Below are 23210 nucleotides of genomic sequence, written 5' to 3'. Positions count from 1 at the left end.
AAAAAACGATGCATACCGCGCGCGATGCCGTCAAAACAACATGGCGACTGAGCAGGACGATTGGAAACTCGACGGAATATATCGCAGCTGGCGCGCAAGAACGCTTATGCTCACGCTTTCTGAAGCGCTTGATGAAAGCTACGTTGTGTTTTCTGTAGGTTCGTACTAAAAAAAAAAAATGACATACAGCGATAATAAGTGTCTTCCTTAGCTTTTTCTTGTTTACGCGAGGTGGCGCGAAGTCGCAGAGCTGCCTTCCAGATACGTTCCGTTACTTGAGTACAAGGCTGTCCTCTCAGCTGTCCTCTTAGCTGTCCTCTTAGCTGTCCTCTTAGCTGTCTTCTTAGCTGCCGTCTAAGCTGTCCTCTTGGCTGTCCTCTAAGCTGTTTTCTAAGCTGTCCTCTTGGCTGTCCTCTTGGCTGTGCTCTTGGCTATCGAAGTAGACTGTTCTCCAGTGATGACCAGAATTGGAATGCACCCTTCGTTTCGATTTCCCGTACTATTCCTACATTTAAAAAAAGGAACATAGATAAGTCTCTCATACTTTCACCTTGGTTTCATTGCTGGCCTCGTACTGTTGTAACTATATATAAGAATAAATAGAGTCCTTGAATTTTTCCTGTTACCCCTCGCTTGCTCATTGCAATGCTCTCGAAGTATAAGAGTGCCAACAAACACAGCAATCAGCCCTTGCTACTGGTTTGCTCTGCTGGACTCCCACTTATCGTTTCGTAGTTTTGGTTCGGCGTCCAGCCCCCCCCCCCCGCCCCCCTTTTTTGGTTAGGCGTCCAGCCCCCCCCCCCGCCCCCCTTTCTTGGTTAGGCGTCCAGCCCCCCCCCCCCCGCCCCCCCTTTCTTGGTTAGGCGTCCAGCCCCCCCCCCCCCCCGCCCCCCCCCTTTTTTTCTTCTTTTGCGTCTCACGACTGCCTAACACGTCTCATGCGCTTTCGCGGAGTTCGAAAATGCGTCAAGGACTTGCAACCTTCGGTTGTCGAAACGGCGAGCCTGCAGCAGCAGCAGCAGTAGCAGTAGCCGCGTGCGTCAAAACATGAGGCTGACTCAGAAGTGGCTTCTTTATAATTTCCTTCTTTTTTTCTTCTTTCTCCTTCCGTCTAGACTGGCGGTGGTACCCTTCCGTGGAATAAACCCGCGCCAAATGTGTGTGTAGTATACAGACTGGGTGGCGCCCAGGAATGCGCGGAGGGGGGTGTTGTTGTTGTCAAGCGGAGTTTTGTTTTGCGAATACGTGATTCCGAGAAGATAAGTTGGTCGACGAATTGAAAACGAACACCGCGCTTGCTTGCGTAATGGCACACGCTGCCGCAGCGGTTGGCAGTCGACCCGTTTCCAAATTGATGAGCCGTGTCGTTGACGAAGCGAAGCAGTATATGCCAAATGCTGTGGTGTTGTTCCTTTTTTTTGCTTCTTCTTTCCTTTCTTAATGGGTGGGTGAATATCTTCGTTGATGTATTAAACGAGAAGAAAGGGGGTTAACCGAGGCGCCCGATTTTTTAGTCACATCATGAGAAGCCAACAAACACTGACACCAAGGACAACATAGGGGAAATTACTTGTGCTTAATAAATGAAATAAAGAAACGATAAATGAATGGAAATTCAAATTGATGGAAAAACAACTTGCCGCATGTGGGAACCGAACCCACAATCTTCGCATTTCTAACTCACAACCTTCGAACCCACACCGCAACATTTTTTCCGGAGAACATTACATACTTCGCGACGAACTGCCTATGCTCTTACAAAAATCAACGCGTAAGGGAAGGACTGTCATCCACCCGAATGTAGCACGAAGCTACAAAGGAAGCCCATACGGGTTTCTCAGAAAGAAAGGCTTCGCAGTTGAGAAAAAAAATTCGTCCTGGTCCACGGTTCGAGCTCGGGACCAACGCTTTTCTGGGGGGTTGCTCTACCATCTGAGTATAACCAGGATTTGTCAACCACCCGAATGTATCACGGAGCATTACAAAGGAAACCCATCCGGGTTTCTCAGAAAAAGTCCCTCTACGGGACCACCGCACCGGGAAGGCGTTGGTCCCGGGTTCGAATTCCGGACCAGGACGAATTTTTTCCTCAAGTGGGAAGCCCTATTTCTGAGAAACCTGTATGAGTTTCCTTTGTAGCTTCGCGCTACATTAGGGTGGATGGTGATTTCTCCCTTTCATGATACTTCCTCCACCTTGCGGGATTCCGCAGAACTGATAATTACTTTGTTTAGCGCAAAACAACGGACACAAGAAAGACGACCCCCTCCCCCCCCAGGACAAGGCGCTACTCTCAACTGACATCATTTTATTGCGTCACTCCTTTATAGACAGCCGAATCTAGAAGAACATGCGTGGTGAGCACCATGTGCAGGAACCACCAACATCCGATCACCAGAGCGCACTCACGCGACAGAATCCAGAAAACCATATTCAGCGCTGTACAAGGTTAAAGAAGGCACACTAATGCCCTGTGTCCCCAATGACTGTATGAAGAAAGCTTCCGATAATTCTCGGGCGGTGGTATCACGGCTCTTTTTCAAAATCGTAGTATCACGAAACATGGCTCAACACTGTAAAAGGTGCAAGTGCAAAGGTGTGTTTCGTGATGCTATATTGAAAAAGCGCCGTGATACCACCGCCCGAGAATTGTCGGTAGCTTTCTTCATACAGTCATTGGGGTCACAGTGCATTAGTGTGCCTTCTTTATCCTTGTACAGCGCTGAATAGGGTTATTTCCTTTATTCTGTCGCATGAGTACGCTCTCGTGATCGGATTTTGGTGGTACCTGCACAGGGTGCTCACTGCGCATGTTATTCTAGATTCTGTTCTCTATAAAGGAGTGACGCAATATAATGTCAGTTGAGAGTAGCGCCTTGTCCTGGGGGGGGGGGGGGGGGGGTCGTCTTTCTCGTGTCCGTTGTTTTGCGCTAAACAAAGTAATTATGGATTCGCACCAACTAGCCCGCCAACGCATTGTTCTCCGCACAACTGATTTGCCAAAAATCAATATGCAAATACTGTTGTGTTTGTAATGACTTGGTGTTGCCTTCAACAGAATGTGGGTTGATATGTAATTGAAAAGCATGCGTTATTTCTACAAGGGTCGTAGCCTCTGCAATATTTGCACAGCCGGCACGCACCGTGAAAGTCTGTGCGTGTGCAAAACCGAGCTTAACTTGCGTTGTTGACTCGGGGCAAACGAGTCCGAATCCCGCTGGCGGCGGTGTCCAGCAAAGTTCTAGTTTTTTTTTCTTTTCTTCGGAAGCGGTAACCTGGTGGGCTGTTCTGTAAGTGTCCGCCTAGTGAACGTGACCATATCGTCTGCTGCTGAAGTACCGCAGTAGCGCCTGTCCCCCTTCTGACGCGTACCCTAGTCCAGCCAATCAGAACTCCAGCAGAAGACGAAATGGACATGTCCACGAGGTGAACACTTGCAGAATACCTCCCCCCACCATCCAGTCTCACCACCCACCCCGCTCCCTGATCACAACTCCGCAGTGGAAGGGACCGACAGACAGACGCACAGTAAAGCCAGTTTCGAGCATTCAGCCGCTGCCGCAATAAAATATAAGAAGGGGGCTGCACTGTTTCCTACATAGCGGGAAACGCTACGAAGGACACCGAGGGACATCTCTCGCTGCCCGAATGCGCGCGACCCAAGAAATAGTGCGTCACGCATCAAACGAAGGCTTAGGTACGCGTCGCGCGATTCGACGCAACATCAGGTCTCGCACTTTCTTGCCACAAAATATGGCGCGACTGTTGCGTGAAAAAGCGCCGCAGGCGTGCAGCTATATTTAACCACCGAGCCAGCGCAGTGATACGTTTCTGCGACCAGCGGCTATGGCGCGCCGCATTCTCTCGCAATCGAAACGTAGTGCGCCGTACGCTAGTAGCGCGAAGGTGCGCAAGTGGTGCGAAATTTTTGATGCAACCATACCTCCACGTAGTTTTTACAATACGAAGTAGCTATTCAGTAGAAAGCGTCGCCGGTCACAAACGACTGTGCGCATTGCGAAACGCGCGGAGAGACGTCATTGATCGGAACTACTTCAATTCCTAGGCTTCAGCAGCGTTAACTGGCAAGCATAAAACGGACTATACAGCGCAAATGCGCTTATGGCGATGGCAAACAAAGCCTCCTGAACATAAGCGTCGCGGAAACGATGCGATAGCGTAGTGTCTTTAAATATACTGATTAGGTGTGTATATACATAGTGCACCCCGGTGGCGCGCGCCAGCTGGCTCTGGTTGTCATCGATGCCCCGGCGTCTGGGGGCACTCCCAATTGGATCTCTTCCAACCAATTGACAGTCCGATTGCGCCCAATCGCCGCATCCTCTTGCTTTTGGGAACGCTCGCACGCGGGTATACCGCGCAGCTGCAGTCGGCGCGATGCCGGCTGCAAGGTGTGCGTTTTAAAGTGTTCTCGCGATATAACGAAACTCGCTTCGCCGAACCGACGGATGTAACGAAATCGGCATCGAAATCTGAAAGTGATGCAATTTCACTGGTGCATACCGGAGCCAGTGTTCTTTACGAATCTCACGTTTCACTCGGCGCTGACTATAATGCCGATGGTTTTCCCGTCGCTCTCACCACCCAGGCTCGTGATCTTGTGCAGCGTAGATACGCCTGAAACGCCGCCAGGCGACGCTCACAACGCTATAGCATTTCGAGACGCCTGGCATAGCTGCCAGGGTGCTGTCCCTTCCGCACAGCAGAAATAGCCTTGCGTGCTGCTTCGCGTTACGGCGGCGTACCCGCATAACGTTATAGCACCTTCCTGAGTAGATCGGGCGCAGCGCTAAACGCGTCAATACTTCGTCCTTCGGGCGAAACTGCTGACTCCTTTCTTTTTCTTTTTTGTCTTATCAGTTACTCGGTCACTCGAGGCGTGCTCGCGCCGTTGTCGTCGTCGTGCTGTCCTGTTATCGACGGCGCATGCGCGCGTTTCGTGCCCGGAGTTTGAACAGCTCTCCAGAGACGCGCAACTAGTGCTTTTGACTGCTAAAAGCGACGCAGCGAACTGGGGTGACGGTAGGGGAGGGGGTAATCTGTAAGTGTCCACCTAGTGGACACGCCCATTTCGTCTGCTGCTGAAGTTCTGATTGATTGGGCTCGGGCATGCGTCAGAAGGAGGCAGGCGCCGCCAGTCAGTCAGCACTTCCACAGCAGACGAAATGAACATGTCCACATGGTTCAACGCCGAGCAATTAAGTACTAGTCGGTACTAGTAAGCAGGTGAGTGCGCGCTTTAAATTGCGAGTTTTTTAATGCGTAAGCATTCTTTGGCGAGTACGCGGCCCAGCTTCGTCACGCAAAAAGTGTAATGCCTTGTATCTGCACAAAGATGCGTGATTTGCGAAGTTAAGACATTTAATAAGTCGCAGTAGCGTAAACGCTGATGACTTGATTGTGGCTTTATAAGCGAGTAGAAACAATTGAAGGCAATAATAATTGATCAACGAGAATATCCATAGTAGGGATTCATAGGGCACTATACAATATGCACGGGGAGCCTTATAGTAGGGATAGGTTAACTGAAATTCGGCGTTGGCCAACTTCAAATTTAGAGATGGCCTAACTGAAATTTGGGGGTGACCCACCCCAAAATTTCAAGCTGACTCAACCCCAAACTTAAGTTGGCCCACTCCCAAAATTCAAGTCGACCCACTCCTAAATTAAGTTGGCCCACACTATACTATAAGCTTCCCCGTGTGTTTTCTCAGGAGCCCATGTATCCCTATGGTTATTCGCTGTGGTAATTTTTTTGTTGCTTTAAATTGTTTCTAATCGCTTATAAACCTACCAGTCATCTACATTTACACTATTACAACGATGAAATCTCTTCGAAAATTACGCATTCTTGTGCGGCTACAAGGCACAACACTTTTCGCGTGACGGAGCTGGGGTACTCCCCAAAGGATGCTTATGCCTTAAACGAAGCTAATCATTAAAACAATTTCATGCTCACAGAAAATTAGTGTAGTATCTTATATACACTGTGACTAAATTGCCTCATCGCAAGTAAACTATTTATGTGAGAAAAACAAATATTTTTTTGTTCAATTTTCGATCGGGGAACCGAAAACGCACTCGAGTGTCGCGCGTATTCCGCGGCTACCTGTATACTGGGCCCGCCCTCTTTTGCCCCTGGCAATATGGCCGCCGGTGGCTTCACTCGTTCGCGCAGGCGGCCACAGCGGCTGCCACTCCAGAAGCTTCAGTATATAACCTTGATCAAAGTACGCGCGACGCCCATGGATGTAACACCGCAGCGCCATCTGCCGGTGCTTCTGTGAGCGGCAGCATTAATTCTGAGACGCCTGATACCTGTCAGGGGGAGCTGTTCCTCTCGCGCAGCAGAAGTGCTTTTTTGATAATGAAATTAAAATAAATAGATCTAGTCACCCTATATAAATGGTGACGGAATTTTATTTTTTCATATAACAGAAACAATAATATAAAAATATACATGCATAGTAAGAAAAGGCAAAAAAGAAACAACGTCATAGGGCCGAAAAATCCGTAGCACACAGTCCTATACAGGGTGTTTCAGCGACTACTTTCAAAAATTTTAAAGGTTGCCTGTGGCAGATAGCTAAATTCTAGTTGATTAGCCGGTGTACTCGGAGCGGCGGACACTACTTGCACAAGAGCTTGAAATGCAAAATTGACTAATTAACAATAATTCACTAATTATGTTTAACTAATCACATTATGGCCCGTATTGCAATTTACAAATTCTAGCAGTAGACTTCGCAAGGTGGATCCACTTGGAAGGAATTGTCAGGACGATGCCAGCTTGGAGATTTAAATTCCCGAACTTTGCAGAGAAATATATTGGCGTTCCAGTTACTTGTGTGCTTCAGTGCATGAAACGATGTTTTGTTGACAAATTAACTGGAACGCCAATGCATTTCTCCACAAAGTTCGGGAATTTATATATCGAAGCTGGTGTCATCTTAAGAATTCGTTCCAAGTGGATTCGCCTTGCGAACTGCACTGCTATAATTTTTAAATTGCAACATGGGCCATAATGTAATTAGTTAAAAACTTAATTCGTGAATTTTTACTAATTCGTCGATTTTGCATCTCAGTTTCGTGTGCGAGTATTGTCCGCCGCTTCGAGTAGACCAGCTCATGAACTACAATTGTGATATCTGCCACAGGCAACTTTTAAAGATTTTTTGAAAGTGTTTTCTGAAACACCCTGTATAAAAGGCAGAAAGCAAGTCGCAACGCAAAGAGTACGTAATGAGGAGTCACAAACTCGCGCAGGTGGCCGGGATGGAAACTGCGGTGAGCATGGCAAACAGACTCAGGAATACACGCTGATGAAATAATGCGCGCGCAGAGATACGATCATCGAAATGCGAGCTTCAGCGCGGAATACAAAATGCAGCAGAAGTCGTCTGGCGTGCCTTCGTCCTGCCGTGCCGCCTCCGCGTGTGTTGCTCTGTATAGTGTGACCCTTCTTTCCTTGGACCAGAGAGAGAGAGAGAGAACAGAGGAAGGAAATGCAGGGAGGTTAACCAGACTGAGTCCAGTCTTGAACCAACTCGACACTCATCTACACGTGCATCCGAGGCCGAATTCACGACGCTTCGTTCGTAAGTGCTCCTCGACATTGACATGGTCGCCTTCGCTAATAATGTGCCCAGCATCGACATCGGATGGAATTTACCGTTACGAAGAATTCTAGCGTAATAGCTGTGTGTGCGTGTGTGTGTGTGAATTCGGCCCTTATGAGGAAGCTTTATTAAGCTCGAGCCAAACTCCGATGCCGCGTTTTTTGAGATACGTGTTAGACACAGAAATGCGTTTCCTGAGGTAAACCCCGGGCCGATTTTAATGAAATGTGTTGCATTTTTAAAGAGGAACTTCAAATATAGTGACTGTTCGAAGCGAAATTCCGATTTACGATGTGAATATTTTTGCAATGGTCTTTTCTTTTTAATTGTAATTTTCAAAAAATGGAGCTCGAAGTTTACAAATATGTCCCTCTGCATCAAAAAGGGGATATCGCCATTGAGTAAATTGCATTCATTAGAGTATTTAAAGCGGACAAAACTGGTTTCTGCTTTTCCATGTATTTAGATAGGCGCCCCCGAGCTAAGGTTTCTTCTTAATGATTCCATGCGAGCTTGATGTTCTGCTGTATTTAGACACATAATGCTCGATCCGATATTCGGAAGTCGACGCGTCTCTCGAATATTCGTATTCCCTCCGATTAAGAAATGTCACTATTTGAACACCCTTATAACCGCCATATGTGCAGCAAGTTTTGTGGGCGCAGCTCGTACTGAAGTGTTAGGCTGTGCCACCTTGTATGTATAGTTTCTGTTTGTCATATAGCTGTATTAAGGACGCGCGTATTTCAGGAGACATGAGATGTTCCGGTGAAGTAACTCGCTTCTGTTAACCGTACCGACAGAATGGAATGTTTCCACTGGTGAGTTTACGTAACAGAAAAGCACTGCTATATTTGCTCATCCTTCAGGCCAGCGAGCTTTACAGCGACGCTGTTACGTGGGGTTCCCTAGCGGGTTTCGTGCGAAGGCGAGAGTTCGATCTGAAACGTAAATGCTGCGCAGCGAGTGTCAGGACACCCCTCCCCCCTTTTCTTCCCCCTAGTTTGTTTTAGAAGGCAATGATCAGTGATGATAAATTGAAGGTTACCGTTGCGTACACTGCATTCGAATAGACAAGTTATAAGTTGTGTTCCTTATTATTACTTTTTTTCCATTAATCCGCAAATTTTATTTCTCGCATCCCGTTGCACCGATTCCACGCTGGAGGTGTGTTGACAATTGCAACTGCCACGCGATTGTTGCACCCGTTGTTTAGGGGCGAGCTGGGGAAGCGGCGAAGAGACCTCCCCCGATGGGCCAGAGTCCCACCCGGCGCCTCGTCCCGCAACCTGAACCGTGTGCCGCATGTATTCGGCGGACCGATCGGCTGCTGAGTGTAATTGCCGCGGTGTCCCCGCGAGATTGACGAAGGCGTCGGTGCGGCCATCGGGGATCATATATTTTGTCTTTCACATCTCTTACCTTTTCTCTCTTCCTTTCGATCCATATATCTCACACTGAACATTCAGTCTTGGAGCGAACCTCGACGAGTGAGCAACGTTCTTTCGAGGCTCCTGCATGTTCGGCTGCTACACGCCGCGCCCGAAAGAGTCTGACGCAGTTAGTCGCACTACGGCTGCGGCGGTTACAGCTGGCGACGTGGTGCTGCAACGCACCCTCCGTGGGAGCCATCACTAAGAACAAAGCCACCGCCCCACTACGAACGCAGATGCTTTGAGCTAGCAAACGGATCACTAATACTTCCGAAATGTGTGAGAACTCGCTTATCCAGCTTCGCTGTATTTGATCTATCAAGTTGCTCAAGCACATCCCTAATGCTTCCGAAGTGTGTGAGAACTCGCTTATTCAGCTTCGCCGTCTTCGATGCATCAAGTTGCTCGAACAGATCACTAATACTTCCGAAGTGTGTGAGAACTCGCTTATTGAGCTTCGCCGTCTTCGATGCATCACGTTGCTCGAACAGATACTTTCGAAGTGTATGAGAACTCGCTTATTCAACTTCGCTGTCTCCGATGCATCAAGTTGCTCGAACAGGTCACTAATACTTCCGAAGTGTGTGAGAACTCGCTTATTCAGCTTCGCTGTCTTTGATCTATCAAGCTGCTCAAACAGATCTAGCACTAATTCTTCCGAATTGTGTGAGAACTCGCTTATTCAGCTTCGCCCTCTTTGATCTATCAACTTGCTCAAACATATCACTAATGCTTCCTAAGTGTGTGAGAACTCAGCCATTTAGCTTCGCTGTCTTTGGTGTACGAAGTTGCTCAGATAGACATACATTTGTAAAGGATTTGATTGCGTTAGCAATTGTACGGACACTACAAGTGAATTTTCGCCGTCGGCATCACCGTGGGGCTCCGCGTATGTATTTAGGTGTACGTATGTTATATGCTTTTCCATGACGTATGCGCGGGTTATATTGCTACACTATTCAATCACCCATGTTGCTCACACAGGGTCTTACGTTCCTGACTAATTTATTCCTCAGAATTTTGAGAATGGTAGCCCACAAACACGCGTCATGAAACATAGCGTTCACAGCTCACGCCTTTTGTCTCAAGTCTTCTCAGACTGTTAAATATTAAAAAGTGCAAAACAATATCAGTGCTCAAACCTGAAAGTGATGTAGCTTTGCTGGCGCGGCTCTTTACGGGCAGCGTACGCGCACCTGTGCAACGAAGGGCACCAAAAATTTTGGCGCAGCCGCGTATATCGAGTCCGCGTTTGCTGGACCCGCGTGTAGTCTGGACACCTTATGAGAAGTTTCGCAAACTGCGAATTTTTTTAGACTCCTCCGTAATGTCCAAGCTATGCGCGGGGTACAAAAGAAGTACATAATACGCATCGGAGAACTGTGCCGTTTGCTTTAGGTAGGAAGAAGAAGAAGAATGTAGGAGTAAGGCACCCGATTCTTGGCCAGTCCTCCATGGTGGGTATGATGCACTCGTAGAGGCAAACAAACAAACATAAATGGTATATGGATGAGGTGAAAGCTTCTTTCAGGACGAAGGCGATGAGCGAAAAGACATTAACGAGTCACGACGTAGCTTACTCACTTTCTTCTTCTTCTCCTTCGTTTTTTTTTGCGTTCAGGGTCTGGGAGCGTGACCTATATTCTGGAGTTTCCATGAAGCCTCTATGATACGAGACTTTTTTTCTTTTTTTACATCACTGTGATTTTTCAAACGCCTGAATCGTCAATTAGTGCGTCGCGCTCATTGGAACGCTACTCCAGTTTCCGGAAAGGCCGTGCGCCACCGATAAGTGCAGGGATCAAGTGTTGTCGATCATGTACGGAATGCTGATCGATGTCTCTCGGAAAATTTGATCTGCTCTTGCCATCTCTGCTTTCAGCGTGTATGTGCATGAGGTGCGATAATGTTAAAGGGAACACCTACTTGGTATTCGAACGACAGTGGTAACAAGAGTGTGTCATTTGGGGCCCTGTACATAGTGGCCCTGACTTGCAATGTAGCTCCCGTGTCAGAGATTACAGCTCGCGGGGCCTTTTTTATGTCGATTAAAAAAATGTGGAGGAGAACTTCGACGAATGCTTCAAATGTAAACATAAGAAGTAACACATAGGTAGTGCTTTAATAATAAATTACCACTAAAAAAATGCCACTCTTAACCAGAGAGTAGGCTTCGTAAACCAGAAAATCAAGACAAGTGGCGACGCAGTCTTGAAGTTCCCGCACTATATAGCTTGCCGTGACGTCATGGAATTTTGCGGCGGGTGCGCGGGCCCAGTTAATTTTGTTATCGCTAAAGATCGACTACGTTGTATTCTGAAGGAGCCAAATACTGATCTTCTAGCGAGTTTCAAAAACCCTTAATGCATGCATCGCAATGGGACCAATAATACGAAAAGATATACTTCGAAATCTGTGACATCGTGTTAACGTAGCGGCGCAGGGGAACGTCAGGGACTAAACAAAAACCAGAGAAAAAACTTAATCTTGACATTCATCTTCGAATAATAAGCCACTTACCACGAAGTTCACGAAAATTGAGTTTTCGAAGTACGTGATCCGTATTGACTAATAAAGTGCTTCTTTTCTGTACCGCTTTATGTTCCCGCCATCCCCCCGCGGTAGTCGTCCCCGCTACGAATACAATTGCAAAGGCACGGCTACAGAAAATAACGACGACAACGACGGTACCAGCGCTACAAGACAGCAGCTTTGCGGCGAACGCCTCTGTGAAGGCATGGCTGCGGCAAAGCCGGCGACACATGTGACGGCGGAAGCGAAAGTGGCAGCGACAACACTGCACAACGGCGACGAAAGCACGACGCCGCCGTCGGCACGACCGCGCGCACGTTGATCTCGTGTCGAATGGGGCGTGAGCATGGGAGGGGGGGAGGGTATTTGGCCACCTAGCGGCTCTGAAACGTGCCGTGAAAGTTTGATTCACTGTACAAAAGTTTACACCCGTAAAAGTGAACAAAGGTGTAAATGTGTCGATAATCATACTTTTACACCTAAAAGAGTGTAATGTGAGCTATAGGCAAATTTACACCCCCTATAAAGGGTGTCAGTGTGTGAGTTCTCGGCAGATTTACACCCTATATGTAAGGCTGGGAGTGCGAGTTATAGACAGGTTTACACCGTTATTCACATTTAAGGGTGTAGAATTTCTCTACAGTGTACGCGAGTATTCTTGCACTTCGCCCTCATCGTAGTGCGGTTGCCACTGCTTGGAATGGAACTCGTGACCACAAACTCAGCGGCAGACTGCCATATCTAATGAGCCACCGCCGCTGGTAGCGGTCAGCCGTTAGCAGTTCCTTGGGTGTGAGCGCATTATAGTCTGACAAGATGGCGTGCGTCGCAGTACGAACTAGAACACCCGATTTGTATTTGAGCACACCAAAGCAATTACTACGCATTTACTGCAAAATTGTGACGTTTATTGACATCACTCCCCTATACCCTGGCTATAAGTATAGATCACCCGTCGAGAGGTCTCTCTCATTGAATACGGCAGATCAGTTCCACGGAAATCTGCTATGTGGAGGAAGTTTATGACAGACGGAAGTGCCCATCCATCCGACATGTTAGCTCTGAACAGGACGCGGCTACAATTAAGCCCATACAAGCTTCGCAGTTAAAAAAATTCCTCCTCGTCCGGTGAATGAACCCAGGACCAACGGGTTTCCGTTTATATATATATATATATATATATATAATATACTGTACTGCTGCAGTTACTGTACTCTGACGAAGGCTGGTCCACCAGCCGAAAACCTTCAGTATACACGTGTTACTTCCATGAGGTTTGTCGTCTTTTTCCTGCACGCACGCACGCACGCACGCACGCACGCACGCACGCACGCACGCACGCACGCACGCACACACACACACACACACACACACACACACACACACACACACACACACACACACACACACACACATATATATATATATATATATATATATATATATATATATATATATATATATATATATATATATATGTATATATATGCGTGCTATTGGGGTGTAGGACAGATTTTTTTCCCCTTTCAATCTCCTTCACTATACGTTAATTGCGGTGCATAAAAGAAGCACACCTCTTGAACATAATTCATCGGTTCTTTTTCATGCTGGTTGCCAAGTGTTCTTAAAACTTGGAATGACAGAATGCTTAGCGAGGTCGTACCGTGATTCACGGTGTACGGAAACGACAAGCGTCCAAAAACGCGGACGCGCGAAGAACCAGGAGGATTGCACCTACGGCGCCGCGCTTACGCTGTCTTTTTCGTTCTTCTTTCGTCCTTGTTTCGCACGCCTTGTTCTTTCCGTTCTTTACAACGTCTTGTCTACACACAATCACAGTGTATTTCGACAACTGCTCACGCTCTGTACGTGAAGGCAGGGCTGTGCGAAGCTGCCGCCATGGCTTTAGGCAGTAACCAGTGATATCAACGGTATATGTAAGACCGTGTAACGGTGTTCTAAACTGTTCTAAATGCACCTGTTACATATGCTCGACACCGCCGAGCTCTGCGAGAGAACAAAAAAAAAAGAAGGAAGAAGAAGGTATTTGGTGATTAAAAACGATAATCTCCAAAGAGCGCATTGCGTCACGTCCGCGGGCGAGAGAGCCCGCCGCATTTCATCCCTCCCTTCCCCCCCCCCTCATTGTCTCGACGTAAACAGAAGTAACTAGGGAGGAATTTCACTTCCCCCCGAGTTACCGCTTCGCCTGAGCCGCCGTGGCAGTAAACTAAAGAAGAGACGCGTTTTTTTTACCAAGAAAGAATCTGAAGCGCGGATAACAAAGCGCGAGCCGCTATCGTCAGCGACACCGGGTGGCTTCGTTCCGCGTGAGAGAAGGCGAACGCGGTGCCTAGCTGCGCCGATCGCCCGCAACCGTCGACAAGCGGCAGCGTCGTTGGTGGCGCCGTCTACATTGAGTGATGGATTACCCATTCGTTAGCGCAGTGGCCGACGCGCTTCCCTTTTAAGTGACGGGGCAATTTGCGCTGCGTAAACAGACGGCTCAATCTCTCCCGCCGTCTCTCTTTTGGCTCACTCTTCGGTTGCGTTTGGCTGGGGGCCGTCGCAAGTCAGAAGTTCCCATAACTCGTAACACCGTTAAAGTGTTATTAAGGTCGCGTGGGAGTCGGAGCCGTTATAATCTGCCGTCGGCGAATCGGCGGCCGACTTCGATCGCGAAGCTCTCCGCGCGTGAGATGTGTGCGCGGCCAAGAAAAGTGCATGTGCCGCCCGGTAGGTGGCCTCCACTGACGTCGATCGTTCTTTTTTTTAAATCTTGGTAGGAACTAGGCGGTATATAATAGCGAGAGATTGGTGGCGCAACCCACTGCCCCGTTCCAAAGGGGGCGCTCATAACATCCATCCATCCAACCATCGTTGTCACGGCCGCCATATTGGAGGACCATTTTGGGGAGGCAAAAGGCCGGATGCTGTGTTCACGTTTGCCTCCGCAAACGAGCCGCGACTTTTGCAGTCCCGAACATAATCGCCGGGTCTTTTGTTGTGGCGAGCATCGTGGCTGTGCTGATGTATACTTCGTCATCCACTCGCGTCTGCGTTCATCTATAATTTCACGGTTTCTGACAATTGATGCTGCGCTAGTTTCACTGGGAGGCCCAAAATGGCGGTAGTGATTATCACAAACGACGTGTTGGTTCAGTTTACCTCAGCCCGTCGCCTAGGGGTTTATGCTATTGAGCACGGAGTGTCAGTTTTGATGCCGGCGGCGGAAACGACCAAATACTGAGATGACATTAGTGTGTTACTGCGCTCACCCTGCAGCTCCACTGCAATGCACCTCTTAACATGGCCTACCAATTCTAGTCATACGGCGCCTTAGTAGACCATGTAGACCTTTGTAGACCATGGATAGCCGTTTGGACACTTAGGGAACCATAATTCACGCGCATACCCAGGTAGCTGTCACGGATTGTTCGAACAAATGGCAAGTTATCTGCATCCAGTTCTACATTGGCTCGTGCAAGATTTCACTTACGCAAATCTGTGCTATCTTGGCTAGCATACAGGTTGTATTTGCTGAAATTGACCTTTATACAATATTTGTGTGTGGGGGGGGGGGGGAGGAGGGGTGCGCGCGAGCATAGAAACAATAATGTGATGTCACGTGGTAGCTGCGAGGCCAGTCACGTATAGCCTCTCGACGGTGCATGACTTCACGCGTTGTGTGCGGCGCTTAATTGGCTAAGGCAACAGCCTACAGTCCTTACGTAGGGGAGGGTGGGGAGAGAGGGAAGCTTTCGCGATGTCAACAAAGCCGTCTTTATGCGTCACGGAAAGCCTGTCCTATGGGAGGAGGAGGAGGAGGAGTTGGTCGCGAGTTCGGGGTCGTGGTGACAGTGTCGTCGTCCGCGGGGAAGAGACTCGTTGTGACGTCACTGCTTTTTGTTGACCCCAACTTGGCAACGTCGCCGTTTGGCTCGGTTTGGCGTGGCATGGCGACCTTCAGCGAAGGCCGCGGCCATTACGTGCGCTGCTGTCGGGTATATCTGCTTGTGCGCAATACGTGCCCCACATAATAAAAGTTTTCAGTGAACGTTTTTCTTTTTCGTGGGTTGATGAATGCGCTGCCATAGTTCTCCCCACGGACGTGTTTGCGTTACAAACATTCAACATCTGTGCCCCGATTGGCCTGACGGAGACTTAGATCTTCGAGAAAAAAAAAAAAAAAGCCCGAGCTGTTCCACACCAATCGCTGCATAAACGATGTCGCGACTTCTCGAGCGCGACTGAGGACGCGTTTGATCTCCTTAGGCTGAACGTAATTCTGTGGTTACGCAACGTCTCGTGCGCTCGGTTCTTATCGTCAACCGTACCTTGCGAATCTGAATAACTAATTGTTTGATGATACGGCAGGCGTGTGCAAACGCGCACGGAGAGCGACTCCGTGTAAGCGGACAGAGTCCATTTATCTTGTTCGGATTGAAACGCCTTTGCCTAAACACGTAGATACAGATTCTAGCATCACCTAACTAGCAGCACTTCCTTAACTCCACTTTTCATTCCGGATTGCCGTGTTACCGCGTGGCAATTGAAATGCACTACGAGGTGTATGTGAACTGGTAGCGAAGCAACTGCCATGTAGTCGCTCACACATATGTCTATAGAAATCTATAGAATGAGACGGCGTGTTGGAAACCACCGCCACCTGTGTGCGACCACCTGCGTCCAGGAATCTGTCACGAAACACGCCACCAAGTTCGCCGAGTGCACTTCGGGGGTTGATCCGTTCAATTGCGCTCAGCTGCGCAAAGAATACGTCGCACGGATCGTACACTGATTTACCATAGGGCGTGGCAGCGCAGATTAAACCTTAAGAATGGATACGGCAGTTTAATGGCAACGCACTGCAGAGGGGTGTGCCTGTTTCCCGCTTGTTCTTGAGAGATACGAGCTGATCGGGAGAGGACTAGACAAAATGGAAAGGAAAGTTATATAAATGCATATCTCGTCAAACGTAAAGGTGGAAAGTGCGACAGCGTGACAACCTTGTCTCTTCAAGAAGTAAAAAAAAATTGATGTTCTTAAAAGTTCAGAACTGCCAACTTTGGCCCGTCCAGCGAGCCATATGGAGGCCGCACGGGAGCAACAGCTCCCAGTGGCCATCTAGGCGGCCCCAGGCCCGGGCCTCCCAATCGCCAGATTCCAAATAAAGTTATCACGCACACGCACACACACACTCTCTTAAAGGCTGAACTACACGTACACACTTGCCGGCACGCAAAAGCTCGCGCCCGCGCGCCTTGCGTTCGCCGCGGTTCGCGAGGGATGACGCAGTTTGAAGCCACAAGACGCGCGCCAGCGCGCGCGCATTCACCATTTTCGCCTTGGTAGGCGTAGTTTCGTAGTTTTGTGAGGCAGCCAGAGAACCGAGACTTGCCCGGAGAAGATATCCGTGCTCGGGCCGCCCTTCGACGCGTACGATCTGTCCTTTGCCGTGTGCGCATGCGCATGCGCGCGGGCGTGAGCGCGAGCTTTCCAGCGTCGGGAAGCGTATGTTTGTAGCCTGGCCTCTATGACAAACCACTGCCTCAGTTAGAATTGATGCGCGTGCCAGTCTTCAGTTTCTGGTGCGCACTTGTGCCGTGGGGATCACGATCACCAGGCAAGCAGGGTGCGCTTTTGGGTGCGTGTACTGTAAGAGTTGGGGTCGGGCATGAAATAGGTGGCAGCTGGCACATGCCGTCGTCCGACTCATCCAAGCTAAGAACGGGGTTGAAGGGAGGGACTTGTTCTCATCGAGAACGAGGAATATGGGATATATTTACAATATCTGCATGAAGGGTGGAGAACGGTACATTTCATCAGTCTAGCATGACTGAAAGAGAATGGACACTGAAGAGCCGGAAATGGCTGCTTGAAAACACTCTGTCCTCCCTAGAAACCTAGGTAAGGGAAAACTGCCGTTCCACCTTCGACCAATGGGAGCGTACAAGGTCGTTGAACCCTCCCCCTTTGAGGAGGAGGGTTCACACACTCACTTCCGCACTTTGGTTTCACTGAACATACCGAGATGAGAGGGTTCTTAAGAGAGGGGTCTTGACCCGAGCAGGCGCTTCTTGATCCCAGAGCTGACCCCGCAGTCAGTAGCCGCCGCGTCTGTCCGTTGACTGTGACGACCTCTGGGGCCAGTGGGAAAGAACCGCAGAACATCCCCTTCCAGGAGTTCCTCCGCTCCAAGCAAACCGTGAAGGCGACAGCGAATCAACTAACAATCATCGGCCCGCCGAACGTGGCTAGACATGCCGGCGTCGTTGGGCTGTTGAGGCGACGCATTGTTGTTTTTGCAAAGCGAGTCGTCGCAGCCGCCTGGGAAGGGTTTGGAAGTCGCTTCTCCAAAGATCGCCAACCCCCGAAGGCCGATCGTAACAGTACGTGTACCTTCGAACGAAGATCGGTTAGTAGTTGGAGCACGCGTGTCGTAGTTGCACGCGTGTTTCGTCTATGCATGCACCGTCAAGTGTTGCCCAGCAGGCACACGACAAATCTGGAAGCTCTTGCTTGGAGGTGGTCTGGCATCCGTAGTGGCCGGCACGCTGAGTTCAGCAAATGAAGTCAAGATGGCTGTCGTCGTCATCATTATCATCGGCTTATTTTTATGTCCACTGCAGGACGAATGCCTCTCTCGGCGATCTCCAGCTGCGCCCTGTCTTACGTTAGCTTGATTCCAACTTGCGCCTGAAAATTTCCTGATTTTGGTGTCCCACCTAATTTTGTGCCGTCCTGGACTGCGCTTCCCTTCTCTTGGCACCCGTGATGTAACCTTAATGGTCCACTGGTTACCTACCCTACGCATTACATGTACCTACCCAGCTCCATTCTTTTCTCTCTTGATATCAATTACAATATCGGTTATACCCGTTTTCTCTCTTATCCACACTGCTCTCTTGCTGTATCTTAACATTGTACGCCTAACGTCTCGAGCTTGTTCGTTGGACTCCGATTTCTGCCCCTTATGGTAGCACCGGTAGAATGCAGTGATTGTACATCTTTCTTTTAAACTTTTTATACGGTGGTTTAGGGCAGCCTTCCCTAACAATAATACAAAAAAGAGAAAAGAAAAGAACGAAACACATCGCTTGAAAACCGCCGGAGCAACCTCTCACTTGTTGATAATTGCGCAACGCGTCTCATCGACCGCAATTCCTCATTGCGTAAAGAAGAAATGTTGCAGTTATATCGAATTGAATGTTAGTCACGCTTTTATTTCTTTTTAAGTGTGCAGGTAGACCCTGTATGACCGGCGTGGCAGTGTTACATAGGGAGTCTTTGAAAACAGCGTACGGGAAGCTGCGTAGCGTATACCGAAATAGCGATATTAATGCGCATGCGCAGAACAACTTGAACCCTTCGTGCGCTGACTTGTGCGCATGGTCGCAGGCGTTCACTAACTTTGGGTCCCATGTTGCTAAAACTCTCTAATTTAGTCCAATGGTCAAGTGTGTTAGTACGAGGGATATCCATCTCATCTTCGAGTCACCGCTTCGACAATAGGACCTGTTATCGTCAGTGCAACAACAGCTTGTCGCACTGACAAAGAGGGCTAACTCTTCTTGTCGGAATGGTTGTCTCCAGCGACATCCCTTCTTCTAACCATTGTTATCAAAATTATGGTTAGCCGAGAGTATTGTCACGAGGCACACGCTATCGCAAACGGCGCGAGAACGGAACTGAGATTACGGGAAGATTAAGATTAACGATAAGATTATATTAAAGTGTGTTTCTTTAGTTTCGTTCTCTTGCAGCCATGCAAGGGCACAGTTAGCAGTTCAGTTCTTCACCTTCCTGCGTACAGCTGCCCGTGTGGCCTAATTTATTTTAGTAGTACACTTTTAATATTGTTGCATATTAGACATTACATCCTGGGGTTTTACGTGCCAAAAACACCGTTCCCAGCTATAGAGGTAACGTTACGGATAAAAGTTGCGGGTATCTGTAACACTGCACCGCGGACAACTACGACTGCATATCACTGGAACGCAGGTTTAAGTATTAGTTGTTACGTGTAACTAAAAGGTAAAAAAAAATCTCAATGTACGAATCGCCGTTCCACACTTCCTTTTCAATTTTCACGTGGGTCGCCGTTCCAGCACTGTCAGTGGAAAATATTTGCAAAAGGTTTTCCGCTTATAACAGGAACCCGAGTTGAACAAGAGTATAAGAGTGCATAACGTACGTCCCCATATACGCAGTGCATAAAAGTAGCTTTTTCTTTTCGTTTCTTATTTTTCTCAGGTGCGCCCAGCTGCCGCCGTTGTGGTTCCAGAGAAAGGATCGGTCGCCACAGCCTTGGACTGAACACCGTTCACCGACTGTAAACAGGTACGATGCAGAAAAGTGTATACGCGCTAGTGGAAGAGCTGTTCCGTCCGCCACTATGTGCAACAGCCTCGCCGAGCACGCTTGCTGGTGACGAAAAAAACAAAGTGATCATTCACCTCTGTGTCAGGAAACGGGAGAAAAACGGTACACACGCGATAGTGCGCTTTTTCTCCAGCGACGGCTGACTATATTCGCGGTATACCCAACGAATTTGTTTGACCTTGTTTACCCCTGCGACACCTTGTTCGTGGATTCAACTTGAGTGCTTTTATATTTCCTTATTTTATAAGAAAAAAAAAATCCGCGGGGTCAATCTTTTCGGCCTTCTATATACTGCATGCTGGTCAGAACATGGCATTCGAAAAGTTGGGGTATGTATGTTGTCGTGGAAGGCAGTAAGCCTATATACGCTTCAGATCGATGGTACACTACGTAATACAGTACGCAACCCGAACGTTTCTTGAAACTGCATGTAACAGTTTTGTTCTGAATGTCCTTTACCGTACTTTTGTTTTTTTTATTATACATAATTTTTTTTTCATCGCTTGTGACAGACAGCACAATTCTAGTCATTCAGCCATATTACTCGAAAAAGACGTACATTACTTGCACGGTCAGCTGAAATGCGTAGCTGACTAATTAAAAAAAATAATCACTTAAGGCTTTAACTAATTATTTCACTGCACATGCATTGAAATTTACAAATCGAAGCCAGTGAGTTCGCAAGGCGTATCCTCTTGGAACAAATTTTGAAGGTAACAACGGTTCTGACATTCCAAAAGTACGAACTGAATACACTGGTGATCCAGTTGCATTCCTGCTTGAGTGTGTAAAACGGCGTTTCATTAAAAACAAAGTAAGTGACACAACAGCACATTTTTACTGCAATTTTGGCGGCGCCCGTCTTGAAAACTTGAAAACATCAAACCGGTGTCGTCCTCAGAGTTCGTTCCAAGCGGATCGCCTTGCGAACTTCACCGCCTTGCAATTCGTAAATTGCAATACGTCCCGTAAAGTAATTATTTGGATTCTTCGTTAATGAACGTTGTCTCGTGAAAATTAATTTGTGTACATAGCTCAACACTAAAGGGGTTAATGAGTCGTTCTGTTAAATTCAGCGGACCTCTCGTGAGGGAGAAACGGGGCAATTCTTTTGGGACTTGCGTACGTAAACGTCGAAAGGGGTATGTAACGATTCTGAGTCGCACAGCTGTGTATTTGCCTGGCTTGCCTATAGCTGCGCATTTGCTCAGCTCATCGCCGACTGCACTCGGTGTAGCTTGGGGTGTTGCCGGTGTCTGAAGCAATTAAACGCACCGTTGCACCCCTTGCGCTCCTTCGCACCCTCCTACAGCTCCGCAGCCTTCACCCTGACGCGCGAGGTGGAAGCGTAAACGCGTCCCTTACGTCACGACGTGTGACGTCACGAGGGTGCTGCTCCTTTGTGTTGTTGCTACGCGGCGAAGTCCCTAAAATCCTGGCTCTGCTTTTCTTTTTCTTTTGCGCTGTCTCCCTCTCACCTCACTGTCAGCTCAGTGTGGCTTCAGTTTTGGCAGGACCTTTCGCGTGTCTTCGTGGGCATTGTCTTGGCCGCGCACGGTACCGTTTTAGGCCTAAGGTCCGGACGTCACTGCTCCGAGCACTAAACCCTTGGCCTCCCTACGGGTGGCATGCTTGTATAGGCCTCGTCTTGGAGTCTCATCACGGTCGTGGTACCAGTGTAGGTCTAAGAGCGTGATGTCACTGCTCCGAACACTACGATATATCTATATACCACGTAATCATTCTTCCTTTGGCACCGATTTCACGGCGTTTATTTCTTTCCACTGAGATGAGCGGAGAAGGTTGGCCGGCGCTTCTTTGAGATAAGGTGCGTGTACGGATGTCGTTTCTTGCGTTTATTTTTGTATTGATTGCGTTTTGTTTCTTACGCTGCCTTCTATCGGACCATTTCCTATATCGCTTTCAGAGAACGCGACCGCTCTGATACCGAGTCCTGCACGCATACAAACAAACGCACGCATGCAGATAGATATGCGAAGCTGTCTTTCTAAAACAAGTCTCACGCGGGCAACATCGTCGACGTTTCGACGACAAGCAGACGACGACAAGCAGACGCACTCGAGCCGTGAAAGGGGAGAGCGAGTTGCAGAAGCACGTCGATCGTCTGGCTGGCAACGGGGTTCCAGAAGACAGCTTGACTCGTCGTTCTATCATCCCTTCGTTCTGCTATATTTTTTTTACGTTTGATGTCGTTTGTTTTCTGAACCGCGCCACAAAAGCGAACTCTACTTCCTGAGGCCGAGTGGAAAGCAAACACCGATTGGCTGTGACGAAAGGTGGTCGGAGGACAGGAGGCGGAGGGATAAGACGTGACGACGAGGGGGAGCACGTGTACGCGGTCACGTGACCTTGTTGCAGCGGCGCAGGCTAGCGTCGCGCCGTGATGAAGTCGCGTGAATCCATGCCAGGGGCGCGGTGCTGCTTCACACAGTCGTCGGTGTCGCTTGCACGCGACCGTCGCGGGAGCTGCTCTTGTGCGGATTGCTGCTGAGCGACCCGACGTTACACTGCCTATACACCGGCTTGTTGTGCGTTGGTGTGTGGTCGCGCTCATTTGATCGCGGGACCTGGACGCTTCTGCGACGTTCCTCCGGCAAAACCTGCGCGAAACATCTTAGAAGAAAGAAGAAAGGTTCAGACCGCCCACTTTTGAAGGCCGGTTGACACGGGAATCAGAGCTCCTCCTTCATTTGGTGAGTGAGACTGTGATCACGCGCTTGTGCCTTTCGGCACCTTGAGACCCCTACCAACTTTCTCGATTTGCGGTCGATCGTATATGTTGGCTTCTTTTAGTAGCAGCCGAAGTTTAGACAAAATCTGGGCCATTGTCGTCCTTGATTCCGAATGCGCTGGACCATCTCGCGAGATCGCAGAAAGCTATAAGTAGCGTTGAGCCTCGGCCACTCAGTCAGTCCTGGAGTAAGAGTCCAGCTTACCGGGAACGCCTGCCGCGATTTCTTCTGTCAAATTTGGATCCGCAGATTAGGCAGTCGCCCGAATCTTTTATTTTTGTCGATTCCCAACACACAAACTAAGAAGCGTTGTGCTTTGTCAGTCCTTGGGGAAGCAGGGCGCACCTTCTGGTTCTGTTGACTCGATCGGCCCTGGTGCCGTGGAACAGTTCAGGGGCCGTATTCACAAGCGCAGTGCCAGCCAGTCGTCGCGTTTGACATAATATTAGTCAACATGGTCGGGCTGA

At 48.7% G+C, this 23210-nt stretch overlaps 1 protein-coding gene across 4 annotated transcripts in view; it reads left to right on the top strand.

Annotated features, from left to right (window-relative positions):
• LOC126528954 (ATP-sensitive inward rectifier potassium channel 12-like) overlaps positions 1-23210 on the top strand; it is a 145294-nt gene that overhangs the window by 56060 nt on the left and 66024 nt on the right. For 3 of the 4 annotated variants that reach the window (XM_072290026.1, XM_072290027.1, XM_055069506.2), the window contains exon 2: positions 19862-19948. The gene's annotated coding sequence lies outside the window, so the exon portion shown is untranslated. Of the gene's footprint in view, positions 1-19861; positions 19949-22392; positions 22705-23210 lie in introns of those variants that run through there. The other variant, XM_050176541.3, reaches the window with a different exon arrangement.

This window comes from Dermacentor andersoni, chromosome 8 (assembly GCF_023375885.2).
Source record: "Dermacentor andersoni chromosome 8, qqDerAnde1_hic_scaffold, whole genome shotgun sequence".
Taxonomy (NCBI): Eukaryota; Metazoa; Arthropoda; class Arachnida; order Ixodida; family Ixodidae; genus Dermacentor; species Dermacentor andersoni.
This window is presented reverse-complemented; position numbering and strand designations above follow the sequence as displayed.